Source organism: Periplaneta americana, chromosome 11 (genome assembly GCF_040183065.1).
Source record: "Periplaneta americana isolate PAMFEO1 chromosome 11, P.americana_PAMFEO1_priV1, whole genome shotgun sequence".
NCBI classification, from domain to species: Eukaryota; Metazoa; Arthropoda; class Insecta; order Blattodea; family Blattidae; genus Periplaneta; species Periplaneta americana.
The window spans coordinates 146,582,939-146,602,425 of NC_091127.1; the positions used below are offsets into that span (position 1 = coordinate 146,582,939).

General features: G+C 36.3%; 1 protein-coding gene across 1 annotated transcript in view; it reads right to left on the reverse strand.

Moving 5' to 3' along the window:
- LOC138709436 (uncharacterized) overlaps positions 1-19,487 on the reverse strand; it is a 111,501-nt gene that overhangs the window by 73,807 nt on the left and 18,207 nt on the right. The window lies entirely within an intron of this gene.

The following is a 19,487-nucleotide window of genomic DNA, read 5'->3' on the forward strand; positions in this document are numbered from 1 at the left end:
TTTTTCTGGAAGCACCTTCACGAATACGAAAATTCAAGGAAATCGCTCCCGGGGTTCCCCTTGCACCAAACCCCATAATAACAAGATGGGGTAGTTGGCTGGACGCTGTCTTCTATTATGCCACATATTATGTCCAAATTGTGAAAGTGATCAATAGTTTATATTCTACAGAGGCACATGCAATTGAAATAGCAAAATCCCTAATTTCAGTTGATCTTGCGAGCAGTTTAGATTTCATACAGAAGAACTTTTGTCACTTACCGAAAGCCATAACGTTGTTACAAACATATGATTTACACATGCCAAAGACTATAAACATAGTGGAAGAAGTATCTGTAAAACTTAAGGAAACCAAAGCCGGAGAAGTTACGAAAAAAGTGAACGAGAAACTTCAGAATGTGTTAGCAAAAAATAATGATTTTTCAATCGTGTGTTGTGCGAGATGTGTTGCTGCAAAAACAAACAGAGCCTCCAGATCAAAAAGTGAAATAAATATATACGATATTGATATAAGTTAGTATATTATTCGTATGCACCTATTACGTCTTGTGATGTCGAAAGGAGTTTATCACGATATACTGTAATTTTTGTTTAAGTAAGAGACGCAGAAACGTTCACCTTCGACAATCTCCGCATGTACATTATTGTCCACTGCAATTCACAGACTACGTATTATTCACTTTACACGTAAATACAATCTACTGTTTTGTAACGGAGTACAAATTCACAGCCGTCACGTACAACAAAGTGACACAACTGTACGGACATTGCAGGTATGCGCCCGTTGTGTACGTCTGGAATCACCGTCTCTGCTTCAACATAAACAGACTATAGTAAATGATGAGTAAACTTGTAAGAACAGTCACTCTGATCCGTCCTTTGCTAATAAGTATAGGACAAAAATAAATGCACTACATATCGAAAAATCAAAACTTCCTGACTTAGTTGGAAGATGTCTGTAGCATTATTTGCCATAATCGCTAAAGAAAAACTAATATCATCGATTTCAGTCTGAATTTCAAATCGGCAGACACTCAACATGCAATCTACCAGTGCATTCTGAATTGTCTTAGAATTACCTTTAAACAGTGGCATGTTCCAAATTATTTTTGAGAGACTTGTTTAGATTACTCAAGAACTGTAGCAACCCACGAAATACACCAGGGTTCTTCGAATCGTTTTTTTCATCATGTCCCCTAAGGGGAAGTTCATATTGGCCACAAAATTTGATACAATTAATATTTTGTAAAATAATTTCACGATTTTTTCTCACTTCTTGATTACGTTTGAGAATGTTTGCCCTGTTCGCTTCATTTAATTGCGCAGCAATATTAGCTTTGCCTAACATAGCCAATGAAACAACATTTTTCAGGCGAGACTGCGAAGATTTGTGCTTTTTAATTTTTAGGGGCAAATGTCCTAAATCTGTCACACCACTCCTAGTCTATGCAGGATCACCACCGAAGAGGAGGCAAGGAAAACAAAATACGGATATTTTTTGTTCACATCCACGTAACCACAAATGCTTAGCGTAAATTTCATTATTATACTTTCTTACATATTATACACTATTTCGGCTGGATGAAGCTTGAGTAAGATTTAAGTCGGGTAACGGACGATCCTTTAATTTCAGTTCATTTCATCAATCACTCATGCTTGCACATTTGCACTGATTAAGTTACGGTACTAAGAAGTCACACCAAAGCAACACTCAGATATACTGATGGTCAACAAATTTCTAAAACTGGAAAAGAAGTCTCTTTTGTATTTTATGTGCTATATCAAAAGGATTCTACTCGTGCAATCATTTTGAGTTACGGCAAATATTAGGTTCTGCTGGAGGCTGGATATATACGTAATAATAAGGCAAAATACAATATTAATTTCGTTATATTATCTCGATAAGATTATACAACAATAAGTATGTGAAGAGAAAATAAAAATGTAATTAAGTTTCAAGGGAATAGAGAATCCATTTGACGTAGCATTACAATAGCGGTGTGGGAGAGGAGGAAAGACCTTCCCTTGAATGGCCTGGCTCTGCAACCACTGCAGCGAAATATGGGTTTTAAACAGAGGCAGTTTCCCTTCACCTCTCTACCCCCTGACCAACTAGGCAGACTCTCTATGAGCTGTCCTACCCTGCAGATACCAGGACGACTTTGAATGCAGTGTCAATTCCAGTACAGTCGACGCGCTAAAAGATTACGCATAAGATAATAGTACATATACCCGGCCAGATGAAATATAAAGCAATTTACCAATAAAAGCTGTAACAATTCTTCTACAAATTAAAACAAATATTATTTTTATTTTCCTGTCAAAGCAGGGAGTGCTGCAGCTCCGCAGCTCTTATGGACGAGCCGCCCCTGAGATGCAAGCCATTTTGTTACAGCTGCGATAACAGCATCCTTGTCTGGAAAATTTTGCTGCCCACGTAGTTCATCTTTCATAGGCTCAAAGACTCGGAAGTGTGAAGGCGCTAAGTCAGGACTATGCAGTGGATGTAATAGGACAGTATAGCCAAATGTTTCAACGTGCTCAGTGTTGCCAATTCAGCGGTTTTCCCGCTAAATCTAGCTTTTTTTGGATAACCGTCTCGCGGGTAAAATTATATTATCCCGCTTAGCGGGAATACTAGCGGTTTTTAATCTTTAAAGTTTCTGAAATGAAATTCATATTAGCATTATAAGCGGCTTTCATAATTACATTTAATTCGTTCAGTGTGTGTTTTGGGAAATAATGGATGTGTTAATGTAGTGATAATTCCATATTATATATTATATCATCATCCTTCACGAATTAGGCCTCTGTAGACCTGTTTCGGCCCCATCTAGCAGTCTTCTTAAAGGTCTTCCTGGTCCACGATGTCCTCTAGGTTTATACTGCAATCATAATTTTTGGGGTTTTTCGGGTTTTAACGGTAACATATATATGTTATCGTTAAAACCCGAAGTCCGTCAAAACCAGTTTCAACTAGTAAAAACTAGTTTAAGATGGATAGAAAGTGAGTTTTCGTATGATCTAGAATCAGTGTTGGTTAGGTTGGTTTGTTTAGGTTTTTGTTTGATAAAACCTTAAAAAAAAACTAAACAAACAAACCTGACCTGTCATTGATTCTATATCTTACGAAAACTTGCTTTCTATCTATATTTTAAAACTAGTTTTTGCTAGTTGAAACTGGTTTTGTCGAATTTTGGGTTTTAACGGTAACATATATCATGCAATAAGAATTTAAAGATGTTGTGTCTGTGATAAAAGTGTTCAAAATTGCTTTATAGCGCCACATTGGCAATGATAATAGTGTGCAATATTTGTTACATTGGCGGGTGGATGCTCTATCTTTACTACTACCACCACCACTATTATTATTATTATTATTATTATTATTATTATTGAATAATAATTATACATTAAAATCTAGAGATATTTGTTAGAAAATCGCGGGTTTTCGAAAGCCATCTAGCGGGATTATACGAACAACTGTTGGCAACACTGAACGTGCTCAGTGGTCGCGAAACTGGCGTGAGGCCTGGCCTTATCGCGTTTCAGAGGACGTAATAAATGTTTGTTTTTTCATTGTCTACTATCCACCGTTATAGAGTAACGGTTAGATGTCCGACTGTGAAAAGAGCAGGCCCAGGTTCAAATCTCGGTTGGGACAAGCTACATAATTGAGTTTTTCCGAGGTTTTCCCTCTAATAATTGAAGTAGAATCGCTGGGTAACTTTCGGCGTTGAACCTCTGACTCATTTCGCCATCATTTATTCAAATGCCATTGTCATCATTAGGTTTGTTTCTACAGCAGTTTCAAACTGGTTTGAACAGTCACGAGTATGCGCACATGGATTTTATTGTTCGTACAGCGATAACTTAAAACTGACTATTACTTCCTAAAAACTCAGATCACATATAGCTTTCTCATTCCTATGTTAAAATCGGTAGCACTTTGAAGAGAACAACCGCCAGGATCGCCACCCGTCCGTCGTAAACGAACAAGAGATGACAGTACAGTCGCAATTCATTTTTTTAAAGATGTTTTTATTAAAAGTACCAGGTCTCTTGGATCCTTGCCTTTTACAAAAAATATGATTTTATAAATTGAAATGTAAATAGTAATAATAATAATAATAATAATAATAATAATAATTTATTTAACCTGGCAGAGTTAAGGCCATACGGCCTTCTCTAACACTCAACCAGGAGTAAAAACTGCGTTACAGAAACACTACAAATTTACAAAATACACTACAATTTTACACACAAAACTGAATAAGATAATAATAATAATAATAATAATAATAATAATAATAATAATAAAATGTAAACAACAAGTAAGAAGAAATAAGACGTAATATATAACATAGAGAAAGAAAGAAAAACGCATAATAAAATGTGAACAGCAGGTCAAAAATAAATTAGGCATACAAAGTATAAAAAAATAAGACAATTATTGATAATAATAATAATAATAATAATAATAATAATAATAATAATAATAATAATAAATAAGAATAATAACAGGCCTAATAGTAATAATAATACTAATAGTAGTAATAAAATAGTGCAGTACAAAGCATACAATGAATACAATATATTTAAGTACACACAGTAAGGAAAATTATGATTATATATAGCTCAACTTATCACATTAGAGGTATACCATTATCGGAAAATATGAAAACAAAAATATAAAATAAGTTAAATATCACTAGAACATAAAAAAAATGTGAATACGTGGAAACATGCAATACAACACTTGTCATAATAGTAAGTTAGTTTGGCAACTCGTCATAAGATAATTTTCTAACTTGGATTTGAAAGATTTCAATGTTCGGCAGCCCTTGACTTCAGGCGGCAGGGAGTTCCAGTGACGAGAGGTAGCAACAGTGAAAGATAGGAATACAGAGATGATGTGTGAAGTGGAATTTCTAGCGTGTTATCGCGTTGTGATCGAGTATTAATATTATGATAGCGAGAGAGATTATGAAAACGAGCGAATAAATAATAGGGGGATGAAGTGTGCATAATTCGATATAGGAGAGAAAGTGAGTGCAGATTTCTCTTCTCATGTAACCTAAGCCATGATAACTTCTCGAAAGAAGGTGAGATATGATCATAGTATCATTACAAATGAAGCGGACGCACGCGTTATGTAGTTTCTGAGGGGAATCAATCCTGAGATCACTGAACAAAACGTCGCAATAATCGAAAAAGGTTTTGTTAAAGACAATTGATTACTAAGACCGTCAAAGACGGAAGTATTTGTTTGAATTTATGTTATGTCTCTTAGTAAAGGGTTGGCATGATGAAGTAGCTTATTCCTGTGTGTAGTCTGCAGATCTTGAATATGAGCAACCAGAAAGGGTATATGAAGTTCATTGTAGAGTTTGACATTATTCGTGAGGTAGTGTGCACCAGTGATTGTTCTGCAGACAGCTCTTTGAATTCCTTCCAGACTCTTCAGGTGGCAAGGATGAGCTTGGCCCCATATCTCACAGCAGTAGTGGATGTATGATCTGATGACTGATGTATACATATACAGCAGGACTTTTGCTTTCCTTGAAGTCAGACTTTTGAAAAGTGGATAGAGTGCCATGTATCTTTGAAATGCTTTTCTCATGTTTTGAATGTGATGCCTGTAAGATAAACGTTTGTCTAGAAGTACTCCAAGATATTTAACTGATGTGGTAAAAGGTATTATTTGGTTTTGAATACTCAGTTGGTCTATAATCCTGGGAAAACGTTTAGTAAAGACCATCAACTGAGATTTTTCGCAGTTTACTTTTAACCTCCATTTGGTTGACCATTGTGTTAATATATTTAGGGTATTTTGCATGTTGACACAAGCTGCATGAATATTAAAATGTCTGGTAAATATGACAATGTCATCAGCATAGAGACTATGTAAGCAGTCCGGCATTGTAGGCATATCCTGGACATAAATGGAGTACAGAACAGGTGCAAGAACAGATCCTTGAGGAACGCCTGCTTCGATGTTTCTGGAGGTAGAGAGGGCTGCACCTATTCGAACTTGAAATTTACTATTTTGAAGGTAGTCAGCTAGCAGATGAATGAATGCAATTCAAATGGCAGTTATGACGTGACTCATTATGTAACAACTAGATGACAACACAGTAAACCTTACAAAAGTTGTTACCAAATTAATGCAAAACCATCTCTTCTATATTCAACATTAAAACCAGAAACCAACTCCGACTCCATAGGATACTAGTTAAGTATAGCATTTGGGTTGCATTCAAAAAGTATTGATTATTCAATCTATCTTGAAATAAGAAGCAAATAATTGCAATCAGTCAAAGCCTACAAGGGCGAACAATCTGGCTAAAAGTCACGCGTTCTTACAGCATGTCAAACCGTCACAAATCAATTCCTGACAGTCAGAATTGATTTGCGGATCAAGTGCAAACCAATCTCAAATCACAAATGACACATGCGCATTGAGATGCACCTTTACCCACTGGACTGATACAAACGTATTTTATGCATTGATCTTCTATATTTCCGGGCTTACCTATACCGGCTATTTGAATATACTGTGAAATTTAATTAAGTCTTCAGTATAATAGATTAGTAAATTATTTTACAGTAAACGAGTATTCTTAGTAATAGTATTTATTTATTTAACCTGCTAGAGATAAGGCCGTCAGGCCTTCTCTGCCCCTCTACCAGGGGATTACAATGACAATATGAAGAATAAAATTACAATTAATATTAAATTTACAGCGATGGCTTGAAATTAGTTTCAACCCGACCATTGCTGATCATGCGCAATAGTTGACGTTGGAACAGTTTTCAAACAGTTGCCAAACTATCACAAACTCGCTGTAGAAACAAATCTATTACCATAGCCCGAGTTAAGTTCAGTGTGCAGCGTGCTATATTCGTATAGCTGGCGCCAGCGTTTTTGGCGTGTGTCCTAGATATATAGTGCCCAGTTTGTGGGCATGTTGTTATGGCAGCTGAGAATGATAGCACTTCCTATACACGTCACATCAGACATTTGCCAAATACAGTTGTTAGACTGACTGCGGCAAATGTAAAACACTCGCACTTAACGTTCCCATTACTTATTTCACACGCCAAAAACGGTGACGCGGACTGTACAAAAGACTTTCTGTCTGGCGACAAATATCATTAACAGGAGTGCAAGCACAATAAGCTGCGGTACAAGCTTCGGGTCCCTCCTACATAAAAAAAAGAACAAGTATTTTTTTTTTTTTTTGCATGTGGGCGCATTCATATGCTTATGATAAGAATACATATTTATGAATTAGCTAATTAGTTTATTTTATCGTACTATTTTACTCCCCCCTCCAAGGAAATCGTTCTATCTCTGCCTATGAACAGGGGGGGGGGTGTTACTGATATCTTATCTGCCAAGCGCGGATGGGTGTGACTCCCGGCACACATGTTCATCATTCATGCACAAGTATTTTCATTCAGTAACTCAACCTGCTTTTATTGCGAATGTAATGAAGTTACTACACCACCACGTGACAGTGAATAAACAAAAACTAAATATCGCACAATATTATATTAACACATTTTTCTAATACCTCCACAGCATTAATTTTAATTTGGTACTATAGTCTCGCAAACAGGAAATACCGACGGAAGGAATGCGAATGAAACAATGCGATAAGGAAGAGAGGGCGACAGGAAAGGTCACGAGACTATATATACTAGACCAGTGTTCCGCAACCTTTTTCTATTCACGGCACACCCTAGACCAGCGTTTCTCAAACTTTTTTGAAGTGGGGACCACTATTTAAAGTCAGAACAGTTCCGCGGACCACCTTACTCTTGTTCCCTTCGAAAGCAAATTTATCATTTTCGTAGCATATTTTAATGCCAGTATACCTATATTTTAAAATTGAATTAAGGTTCGGTACTTTGGTCCTCTGTTATGAATTCGGGTGGTCCCTGGCTGGGTTACAGGCGCGGCGCCAGATGTGCAGGGAAAATATGTCGAGAAACTCCACGTATATAGTGCTTTAAATCCCTCTTTTGCTGCTGAGAGTAGAATGGGAAGTCGATAGACGGGTAGGGTAATAAATTTCATAAAATGCAGTACTGGGAGAAAAAGTGAAATTCGATTGCCATGTGTCATTTCCAAACTCTGAGATTTTAAGCTATAGTTTGATACGCAATTAGTTTGAATTTTATTTTTTCTTCTGTCTTTTTTGAAGGACTATAAGGGCAGACCTCGAGGATAATAGGTGGTCCGCGGACCATAGTTTGAGAAACGCTGCTCTAGACGGTCCTAGACTTAACACCAAAATGTAAAGCCTCTGAAAAACATATGTGACTCTCTTAATATAATTACTTAATGTAATCAAATTTATTATTATCATCATCATTACTATAAAACACAAATAAACTCTTGCATTAAATTTATTAACAATTTATGAACTTCACTGTAGAAAATACACATTCCTATCTATACTAATAATAAATCTGTAGCCGAAATTTTTCTGGAAATTTTCGATTTTCCAAAAATAATTGGTCCTAACATATATAATTAACTACCCAGAAACCGAAAATCGCTTTTTTTTTTTTTTAATTTTTGTTTGTATGTCTGTCTGTCTGTATGTATGTTTGTTACCTTTTCACGCGATAATGGCTGAACGGATTTCGATGAAAATTGGAATATAAATTAAGTTCGTTGTAACTTAGATTTTAGGCTATATGGCATTCAAAATACATTTAAAAGGGTGGTTATAAGGGGGCCTGAATTAAATAAATCGAAATATATCGCTTATTATTGATTTTTGTGAAAAATGTTACATAACAAAAGTTTCTTTAAAAATAATTTGCGATAAGTTTTATTCCTTGAAAAATTTTGATAGGTCTGATATTTAATGAGATAAATGAGTTTTAAAATTAAAATAACTGCCATCTAAGGCCGTGTAATGAATTAAAAAACAAATGACTTCGTCTACAAGGGGCCTTGGACAGCAACAATCGAAAGCTATAAAAGATAGCCTACAGAGAATATTTCTGTGTTTGTATGAAGTAATATCGGAAACTAAATTAACCGATTTGTATAATTAATTATTATTTCACCATTGGAAAGTGTAGTTTCTCTAGATGGATATAATGCTATAATGTTATTACAGTAACTTCTGATATAATATAATACAATATAATTTTAAGTTATTTAAAGGGTTCAGAACCATAGTGGGCCAAGCGCCATTTACTGAATACGTAGAAAACAAGGGTTAAAATTAAGTTATCATCATAATTCAATGGAAACATATAACAAGTAAAATAAAATATACACATTAAATCTAAATGATGTCAATCTTCATTAAACTATGGTTGCATGTAATGAAATTAAGAAACATTTTAAAGGAATTGTCATTGCACCAAATGGGTGTCTCTGGACCAAAATGATCGCATTTTAATTATTTGGATGCAATTTAAATTCAGTAACATATTAAACGATCTATCCTTCTATCAAACACAAATGTTCCCTGGATCAAATGTCCTATTTTAATTACTTTATATTTATTTCTAACGGGTGCAGCGGAGCGCACGGGTACGGCTAGTTACTAATATTAAAGTAAATAACTCAACTCATAGGCCTATCTTCAATGTGATACTTGGGCCTGCTTAGTGACAACTTCTAACTGCTCTTTATTTTCTCCTTCATAATGTCTTCGATGTCACTGGACATGTCATTAACTCGGCGGGGATGTATGTTCACGCGCATGTGGGTTTTACGAGATGCCGAATGGTCTATATGCAAAAATACATTAATGAAAACAATTTAATTTTAATTTTAATTTAATTTAAATTAATTTTATCAATTTCTTACAATAATAAGTAAAAGTTCGCGTCACAGCTTTCACCTTGTGGAGGCACACCGGTTGCGGAATACCGACGGAAGGAATGCGAATGAAACAATGCGATAAGGAAGAGAGGGCGACAGGAAAGGTAACGAGTCTGTATATACTAGACTGTGATCATATCCTAAACAAGAAGTTCTGTTCCGGCAGTGGAATAAATATTCTAGGTCGTGAATTCGATTCGATTCGATTCGACGCGCCACTTTCTGCTATCTTCCATTTAAATATATTGTGAAGAGAGATTCTGTTCGATTCGATTCCGTTAAGTGGGAGCGGGCCTTAAAGAGGTAGGTCCCATGTCTAGATTTACCGCAAGTGAAATAACTTCTCAGTGATGAAGGACTCCAGGGAAAATTTGTCAGCCATTTCTCTCGCACGTATTTTGACGCTGAGTGCCTCCGCAGTTCAAAAAATCTTTAAATAAACCACAGTCAGCAACATAAATTGCAAAGAGTTGCTGAGAAAAGACGAAATAACAAGAAGGATATGATCGACGACTGTGTATAGGTAATGCAATAATTTCGCATTAGATTTAATGCATTGACTACAAATCTAGCATTATCTCTCGAGTTGTTATATCAATAAGGAAGTTGTGGCGAATAACACGGGTATTATCAGCCTATGTAAACACGAAGCCACACCCGGAGTAAAGAGAGTTCCAAGTGTAATTCTACTACATACACTGACAGGAATTCAGAGCTGACGATTCAACGCTTTTCCTATAGAGTAGATGTTCGCGTCCACGTGACACTCCGTTATCTTATATTCGTATCCTGTGTGGATTTCCGCCGTGCAAACAGAAATCACAAGATGCAAACATACAGCGACATTGCGACATGGAAACGAGATGCTGGAACACAGACGTAATTACGTCATTGTTACATAGCCCAGATTCTGAATATTTGCTCCACGGAAGATAAGGAGCGCGGGAAGTTTTCAGAATTTCTGTGGATTAATTATCGTGTAAGATTTTGTGGAAAAACTCAGACACCCTACAATTTTCTTTGTTTTATTTCATTCTCTCCCTGGAGAACAGTTAAGTGTGGGAACATCCGCTACCGTGTTGCAGGAATAGTATTGGGCCCATTCCCTTTCTGGACTTGTTTCACGTAAAACAGGATGTTGCTTTTGGAACGCCTCCACTTCAATAGAATCACCGCACTGTGTAGCGAACGTTCAGAAAAAGTCGTTCAATATGATAAGTTGGGTCTCAAAAGGCATTTCTTTTCGTATACAGACGTGGGCATTTAAAGAGATGCGCCATACTCTGATTGCTGCAACACGCATCACCTGTTAACGTAATACTCAGGGGTGGATCGCGTGAAGTATTGAAAAACGGAACGTTAAGTAATTACGCAGGACAAGAAGATACAGTTTTCTGCAAATGTTATTTTTATGAATAATGGCAATGAAGGAAAACAAATTTTCCAAAACAAGTACAAACTATTTTACAAAAAGCTGAAACATAACTGTATTTCTAATATTTAAACAATTACTGTAAAAACCTTATAAAATGACATAAAAAGTACAATTCTGCAACAGTTAAAATGTAATGCCATAATCTGAACCTATTTGTTTTGAAAGGGCATCAGTCACTAATTTGCATCTTTTGAAAATAAAATTAAGAAACTAAGGAAAAATAGATTCTTAACAAAATATCAAGCACATTACCAAGAAACAGAAAAGCAACAATTAGGCTATTTTTTAAACTTCTTACTGTAGTTCTTTGTTGTTTTTGTCAATTGACTCATGCCCTTAAAAGAAAGGATTCGTTTATTCTTCTTCGTCACGTAAATCAGCAAGTGTTTCAAAATTTGGAGTTATGTCAGACATTGCAATTGTGAGCTGATAGAATAAATTTTCGTCTGAAATGCGTGATCTTGATTTGGATTTTACAATGGCCAACTGAGAAAGAAACTGTTCACAAATAAAGGTTGAGCCAAACATAGAAGCAATTTTCATAACAAAACTCCGAAGATGTGAATATTTTACTTTGCAAAGTTGTTTAAGCTTTATATACATCCAAACCAGCCATATTTGTGCACTTGCACTTGGGGTTTCGCGGCCAGACGCGCTAACCGTTACTCCACAGGTGTGGACTACTATTATTATAAAAAATAAAATAAAAAAAATGTGTTCCATTAAAACGAGTCTTTTCATAATGTCGCTCAACGTGCTAGTAAAATTTTGTAGCATAATAAGCACCTAACGCTTTCACCTTCTTCGCAACAAAAGAATTCATTTTCCCATTCTTTGTGGAAATAATATTTTTGGACTTTTTTACTTCAAGAGCTACCTTAGAGAGCGACATTTTTTTTTAGTGAAATCCACCGCTGACTGCCAGTATAGTACTTCAACCGGAGTTATAGAGTATCGGTGACCAAAGCGGGTGTCGTGATTACATCGTGTAATCACAGACATTCAAACGGGTACGAGAAGTTTTCTATACATGACTGTATGTTTTATTCACGTACTGAAGGCAAGCAGTAGCGGTATCATGTCGCTCTACAAACTCTGTCTCTACAGCCAGTAAGAGGTAGTTTCGTAAAAAAAATGAGAATTTTGTTGTTCTGTCGGACAAAATGTAATATGTTTACTTTGCTCAACGGTTCAATTAGGAGTATATAGAAACATTAATTGCCACGCTGAATAATTTATTATTATTATTATTATTATTATTATTATTATTACATTTTTTCCGACAGAACAACAAAAAAAAGTTCTGATTTTTTACGAAACCACCTCTTACTGGTTGTAGAGACAGAGTTTGTAGAGCAACATGATACTGCTACTGCTTATTACTGATCAGTAAGTATGTGTTCCTATAATTCTTCTGTACGTGCATGAATATTGATATTCTAGATCTTCTCTCTAGAGCACTGAGACCTTTCAAAATCTATTGCGCTACCCTCAAGCTAGGCGCATTCCCAAGCCCACACTGGCAGACTGCACTAAGGTTCGCTGCTTACCCAAGTTTCGAGCAGGCAACCCCACTCGTCCCTAGGCTAGCCCCCTCCGTGCGTCGCCAGCCAGCTTTCGGGGAATGCTATGGAATGATGACGAGATGGAGAAATGGTGACGGAATGATGTACATGCCTAATATGGGGAAACGGAAGAATCCCAGACCTGAACGGGACTCGAACCCGGGCCGTCTGAGTGAAATGCTGAAGGTTTGACCACTCAGAACTCTTTTATGCCTACTTGTACTACTATGTTGATAATCAACAGCAACATCTGTAGTACCTATTTTACGAACACACTATATACAGAAAAACAAACTCGCTGAGGAGGAAAACAGAACTGGCGATGTTGATTTTTTCGAACACTGCATGCGCCTGGTACAGCACTTCTTTCTTAACTGTTGCCTTAAACATAAATAATACGTAGGCGGAATGTTAAAACATGGTTCCAGAAGAATATAGTGATATATCACGGACAAACACACTTCAATTTTCGTGCTCAGTGGAACGCAGTGTCTAAAAATAGATGATTAATGTTGCCAAAGAACGCAATATACGTAGGAATTCTAAAATGCAAGAATATTGAGCACAATTAACTAAACATTTCAACTGGAAGGCCTGAGCTGTCTAGCTTTAAAGACGACCGGTTCTTTGCTGTGCCAGACGAAGCATGTACTGTAGGCAAGTCATAAATCGCAAGTCTTCAGTAGAGCAAAAGCAAAGTTTGGAATGAGGACTAATATTTCATTATGGGCTGGAAATCTTTCTTCGAACACTTTCCAGACGCTTGTAACAGCATCGCCACGAACCAACAAATGACCGCTTGAAGGATCAGTTGGGAATATGGCGCCGAGAAATCATGCAAGAAGACTTTCAGCAGACGTTTATTACGGGGTTTTGCAACAAGGAAGTTGATCAACTTAACAATCACTTTGAAGTGTTCTGAAATTTCAAGAACGGATTTCAAATGACTAAGTATAACTATAGGTTTTCAACATGAATTAAGCAGTTATAGTGAATGAAAGGAGGAAAGCGTTCGTCAAAGCACACATTTCTTCTAAGTTTTCCAACAAAATTTTCTGAAATATTTGAGGTTAATTTCAAGATTAATACTGGGTGTTCATTTCAAAGTGTGTCATGACGTCACTGTTGTTGGGTCACCGATTTGAAGCGAGTTTCAGCTTATATGTTAGAGAAGTTGCCTATTATTTAAGGCGTTCTTCAATCTGAACTTGAGAACGTGTACGGTATAACTTGAACGTCATAGCAACAGATGGCGGTCTGTACGGTCTGTGTGCTACCATAACCTCTTTCGAACTGTGTTTTGCGCCGGCAAGTCGTACGCAGGGTATTTGTTATCATCGGTTGCGTACGGTAACATTCCACAACACTAATCAAATGCTCCGTGTCCATGTTGACCGTCGAAGTTAATGTGAACAAATACGTAAGTAATCGTCTTAACCCTCTCCCCATATCCCGACAGTACGTATTTCCAAACAGTTCACATTCCTGCCACTACCGGCGTTACCGCACGTATCGGTACGTACTCTTCAGAATGAACGCCGTACTTGCTAGGCAACTTCTCTGCCTCATAGGTTATACACCTCTGCGGAAGTGTAGGAAGATTGAATTCTCTAGGCTCATCGGCTAGCCACATGACGGCATACAGCGAGCCATGACACACTTTGAACTGAACACCCAGTACTGCTTTCATAGTAGACTTATTTCAGTATCTAAACGAGCTTAATAAACAGCTTCAGGGTAAACAAAACACAATATGTGAAATGAAAGAAATTATATTTTCATTTCGGTTAAAATTGTAAAGATTTATTTCTACAACAAGCAAAAATGAACTGCAACAATTCCCAGAACTCTCCAGTCTTGGCCGAGCTCAGTCTGATTGTCCAATTGTGCAGCTAACAATTAAAGTTTTTTTTTTAACGAATTGATAGATTTTGGAAGAAAATGAACAGCTGTTTAACATGGTGTATAATCCCTTTCAATTCAGTGTGGACTCCATCAGAAAAATCAAGATTATTGAAGAGAATAATGTAGCTGCTCGTGCGGAAATTGAATTGATAGATATCCAAGTCCTCCTTAGCGCTGAAGTATTTGTTTGAAAAGGATAAATTCATAGCATTTCATTTATTTATTCATTCAATTCATTCATTTATTCATTCAATTCATTCATTTATTCATTCAATTCATTCATTTATTCATTCAATTCATTCATTTATTCATTCAATTCATTCATTTATTCATTCAATTCATTCATTTATTCATTCAATTCATTCATTTATTCATTCAATTCATTTATTTATTCATTCATTCAATTCATTTATTTATTCATGCAATTCATACATTTATTCATTCAATTCATTTATTTATTCATTCAATTATTCATTCAATTCATTTATTTATTCAATTCATTCATTTCATTCAATTCATTCATTTATTCAATTCATTCATTTATTCAATTCATTCATTTATTCAATTCATTCATTTATTCATTCAATTCATTTATTTATTCATTCAATTCATTTATTTATTCATTCAATTCATTTATTTATTCATTCAATTCATTTATTTATTCATTCAATTCATTTATTTATTCATTCAATTCATTTATTTATTCATTCAATTCATTTATTTATTCAATCATTCAATTCATTTATTCATTCATTCAATTAATTCATTCATTCAATTCATTCATTCCATTCATTCATTTGTTATGCTAAATCTATTCGATTTCATGGTGTTCCCTCACTTAGCATTAAATGTTAGCGGTGCTCACAATCTTAAAAAGGTTGTGAACCCCTGGGATAGAGGTTAGAGGAAGTATATGAAAGTAAAGCGACGAACAAAAAACTGTAGACTTCTTACGTGTTAAGCCTTGGTTTTTCTGAACTGACGCATGCGAGGTGCGAAGCCCGTCTCGCAAACATCCGGACTACATGAGAAATTGAGTTGAGTGGTTTCTAAGCTGCGAGGTCTGCAAGAACTATAGACGCCTTATGTATTGCACTAGGCGTATTGCAAGTTTCCTAAACCGCATCCTTTTCCAGTGCTCGCTTCCAGTTCTCATAACCACAAACGAATGCATTTTCACCTGATCTACTCTCTTTCGAAAAAGAATCTACAATAACACAGAACGCTGCATCACGCTCATCAATACTGTATTCCAGCCAAGTATACACTTTTAGAAACGGCTATTGCAGAATATCGTAGAAATAATCCCCTCTATCTGAACTGATACTTCCACTTACGACTGTCTTAGTTTTATCGCTTTTGCACAATAGTCACACCCTCTTCCCGGAAGGACTGATTCGTGATCAAGTTTTGGGGCAGGGCATGGTTGCGCCCCACGGTCAGGTAAGATGCAGCAGATAAAAAAGGGTCCCTGTTTTGTGAGCATAGTTGCGCCCCGTTCTCATCAGGTAGAGAAAAGGGGCATAGCATAGTTGCGCCCCGATGAAATAATAAGACATAAGCCCGGTTACTTCTTCAACCTTTGTTAAAATGCACCTAACATAGCGTTAATTAACTGTAAGTTAAAAGTATGAATTGCTGTTAAAAATATTGCGTTTCTTCAACTTTACATATCACATTTTAATACTGTTTGTTACCTCTCTGTTAAGACCACAGATTCTAGAGTTTAGCCATTACCTATAACCAAGTATAGGCTCACTTCTGTTTTCTGAACTCTGACAATTGCGATTCTCGCTTGTTTCCGTTGTTTGATTCAGAGAGGATAGAAGTCTTTCTATTCTCTCAGGTTTGATTTCTGCTTCTTTCCTCGTCTGTATCACAATAGCGTGGAGCGGCGTATTGGTATTGCTGTTATGAAATGGAAAACACTGGAACAAAAAGAAATCGTGAGACTAATTTCTCTTCGTTCGAAAGAAACCTTCCGCTGGAAATTATTTCGCAGTATAAACCAATTAATGAGAATAAACAAATGGATCTAAGTTGAAAGCGAAAAGTGAGGCTTGGCAGAAAATAGCCTAAACCTTTGTATGAACTTCTGGTCTGTCAAATCACAGAAATCATCCGCTCTGTTTATGTATTCATGGATATCATTTTCTAAATAATCCAGATATGTAAGTTTCCCATCTAACGCACCAGCCATATTGGATACTTCTATGCTAATAAAGAGTTAAATGATTTAACTGCATGAAATTGGGTAGTTAAATTAACATAGGTTTTAACAGCCCGTTAGTACTAACAGTAGTTGAAGAAATGCTTCAACTGTTAAGTTTACAGTTAAAATGGAATAACACACTGTTATAATTTAACAAAGGTTGAAGAAACCGGGCCATACCGTGAAAGTCTTCGTTTTTTAAACCACGTGATCGAAGAATTTAGAAGCGGTAAAATAGACAAATACATGTTCTTTAAAAAATGCAGCTACCACTATATTATTTTTAAGTAGCTTATTTGTTTTATGACAATCACTTACTATGCCCTCTCCATTATGGTACCTGATATTTTTAAGTAATTTATTTATTTTATGACCATCACTTTTGTGTGTACTATGCCCATCGGGGCGCAACTATGCCATGTCCATTCTGCTACCTGATTTCTTCGGAGCGCAACTATGCCATGTCCATTCTGCTACCTGATCTCTTCGGGGCGCAACTATGCCATAGCGCAAGTTTTGCATCGCCACATTCAGTTTCATTACCATCATCATTACACTTTGCTTTTTATGCCAGAGGTGAAATGAAAGAAATCGCTGATAAGAATGTTTACTAGGACCCAGTGGCGTACGCAGAATTTTGTCAAGGGGGGGGGCATTATTAGAACCGTTTACAGTTTACACTGTCAGTATTTTAAATTTTGTGCATTATTATTATTATTATTATTATTATTATTATTATTATTATTATTATAGGTCTCGCAAGCATAAATACTGACGGAAGGAATGCAAATGAAACAATGCGATAAGGAAAAGCGAGCGACAGGAAAGGTCACGAGATAGCTTGAATGATGTTCAAGAGCAGTGTTGCCAATTCAGCGGTTTTCCCGCTAGATCTAGCGTTTTTCAGTGTTAGTTTAGCGGGTAAAATGTATGAAATTTGTATTGCTGATATGGGGATTTAGTGGGTATTTTTAGCACTCACAGCGGCAAAATAATCTAATTTTACATTGACAATACATCAATTTAGCGATTTCTGCACGGTATCATAGCGGATTTTTAAGATTCGAGTTGGCAACACTGTTCAAGAGTACAGTAGAAAGAGAAATGACATCGATAGAATCAGTCTTGCGTTGTGATAGTCACATTACGACTTTAGTTTGTTCCATTGCATGTGAATACGTGTCTTGTATCACACGGTATTATTATTTCATTCGTAAACATATGTTTTGAGTTTAATTAGCTTCGATTTTTTCTCTTTCTACGTTCTTTATTTCCACAGCGATGTCATCTGCTCATTTTCTTGGAATTGACAGTACTTCCATCGGTCCGCATGCAGTGTTGCCAACAGTTTTTCATATAATCCCGCTAGATGGCTTTCGAAAACCGCGATTTTCTAACAAAAATCTCTAGATAGCCTGTCCACTTTCATTTTTGTACGTAGTCAAGGTAACTATTTTCTCCAAAACCTCTGGTTGGTACCTGATAATAATTCTTGCAACACTTGTTCACATGATCCAGACCTGCCCGTATTGTCAGAATTGCATCCATTAATTCTGTCCCCATCCGTTTTCGTAGACTTCACGACATTCATCATACTAAAAAAATATTCTCTTCACTTGAGAATTAGACCAAGAAAAGAATAAGACCAAGCAATTCTTGAAAAGGATTTATTATTAGATGCGTCCCTGTAAATGGCTACTTCGCTCCAGAATTCAATTGTGTTTGTCTTTATGTTACACTTCACGTAGCCACTCTTTACGAAACCGTTGCTGATCTTGAGGCCCCACATCTCAGTTATTTGCGGATAAATAGCACAGAGAAAGGTTTAACGATATTGTACCGGTGTATTTATACAACGAGTAATAGTTAACACTGTCATGGTACACGTCTTACACAAATAATATTGTTTAAGCAATTGAATTTAGTCTGTATGTAATTTCTAATACATTAGGCCTATATTATTAAAGTCTTTGTTGATCATGCGAAGTACTAGTGCACGGCGACAGCAGATGTTCGATGTTTAACGCTTAATTAGAATGCCACCACAATTTTTTTTTACTGTTCCGAGTGTTTTAGAATCGACCGGTATTAAACTTGCAAAAACAACAATAACGCTAATATGAATATTTTCTTTTCAGAAACTTGAAAGATTAAAAACCGCTAGTATTCCCGCTAAGCGGGATAATATAATTTTACCCGCGAGACGGTTATCCAAAAAAGCTAGATTTAGCGGGAAAAGCGCTGAATTGGCAACACTGCTCGCATGTCTCGCTCCCTCGGCGTGTCTATATATACCGTTGCTTACGAGATTATACAAGCTGGCGCATAGAGCTTGAAAAACGAGTCTGAAGTGGTTCCCTCGTAATGCCAATTCCGCCGCTCGGAGCGCTGTTCTGCCCTATATATTCATAGCAGAACACTTAAAAGACATTGACATTTGGGACATTTAAAGGACTCACCATTGCTTATTAAATGCTTCGTACAATATTTTATGGACAATAGACGTAATTT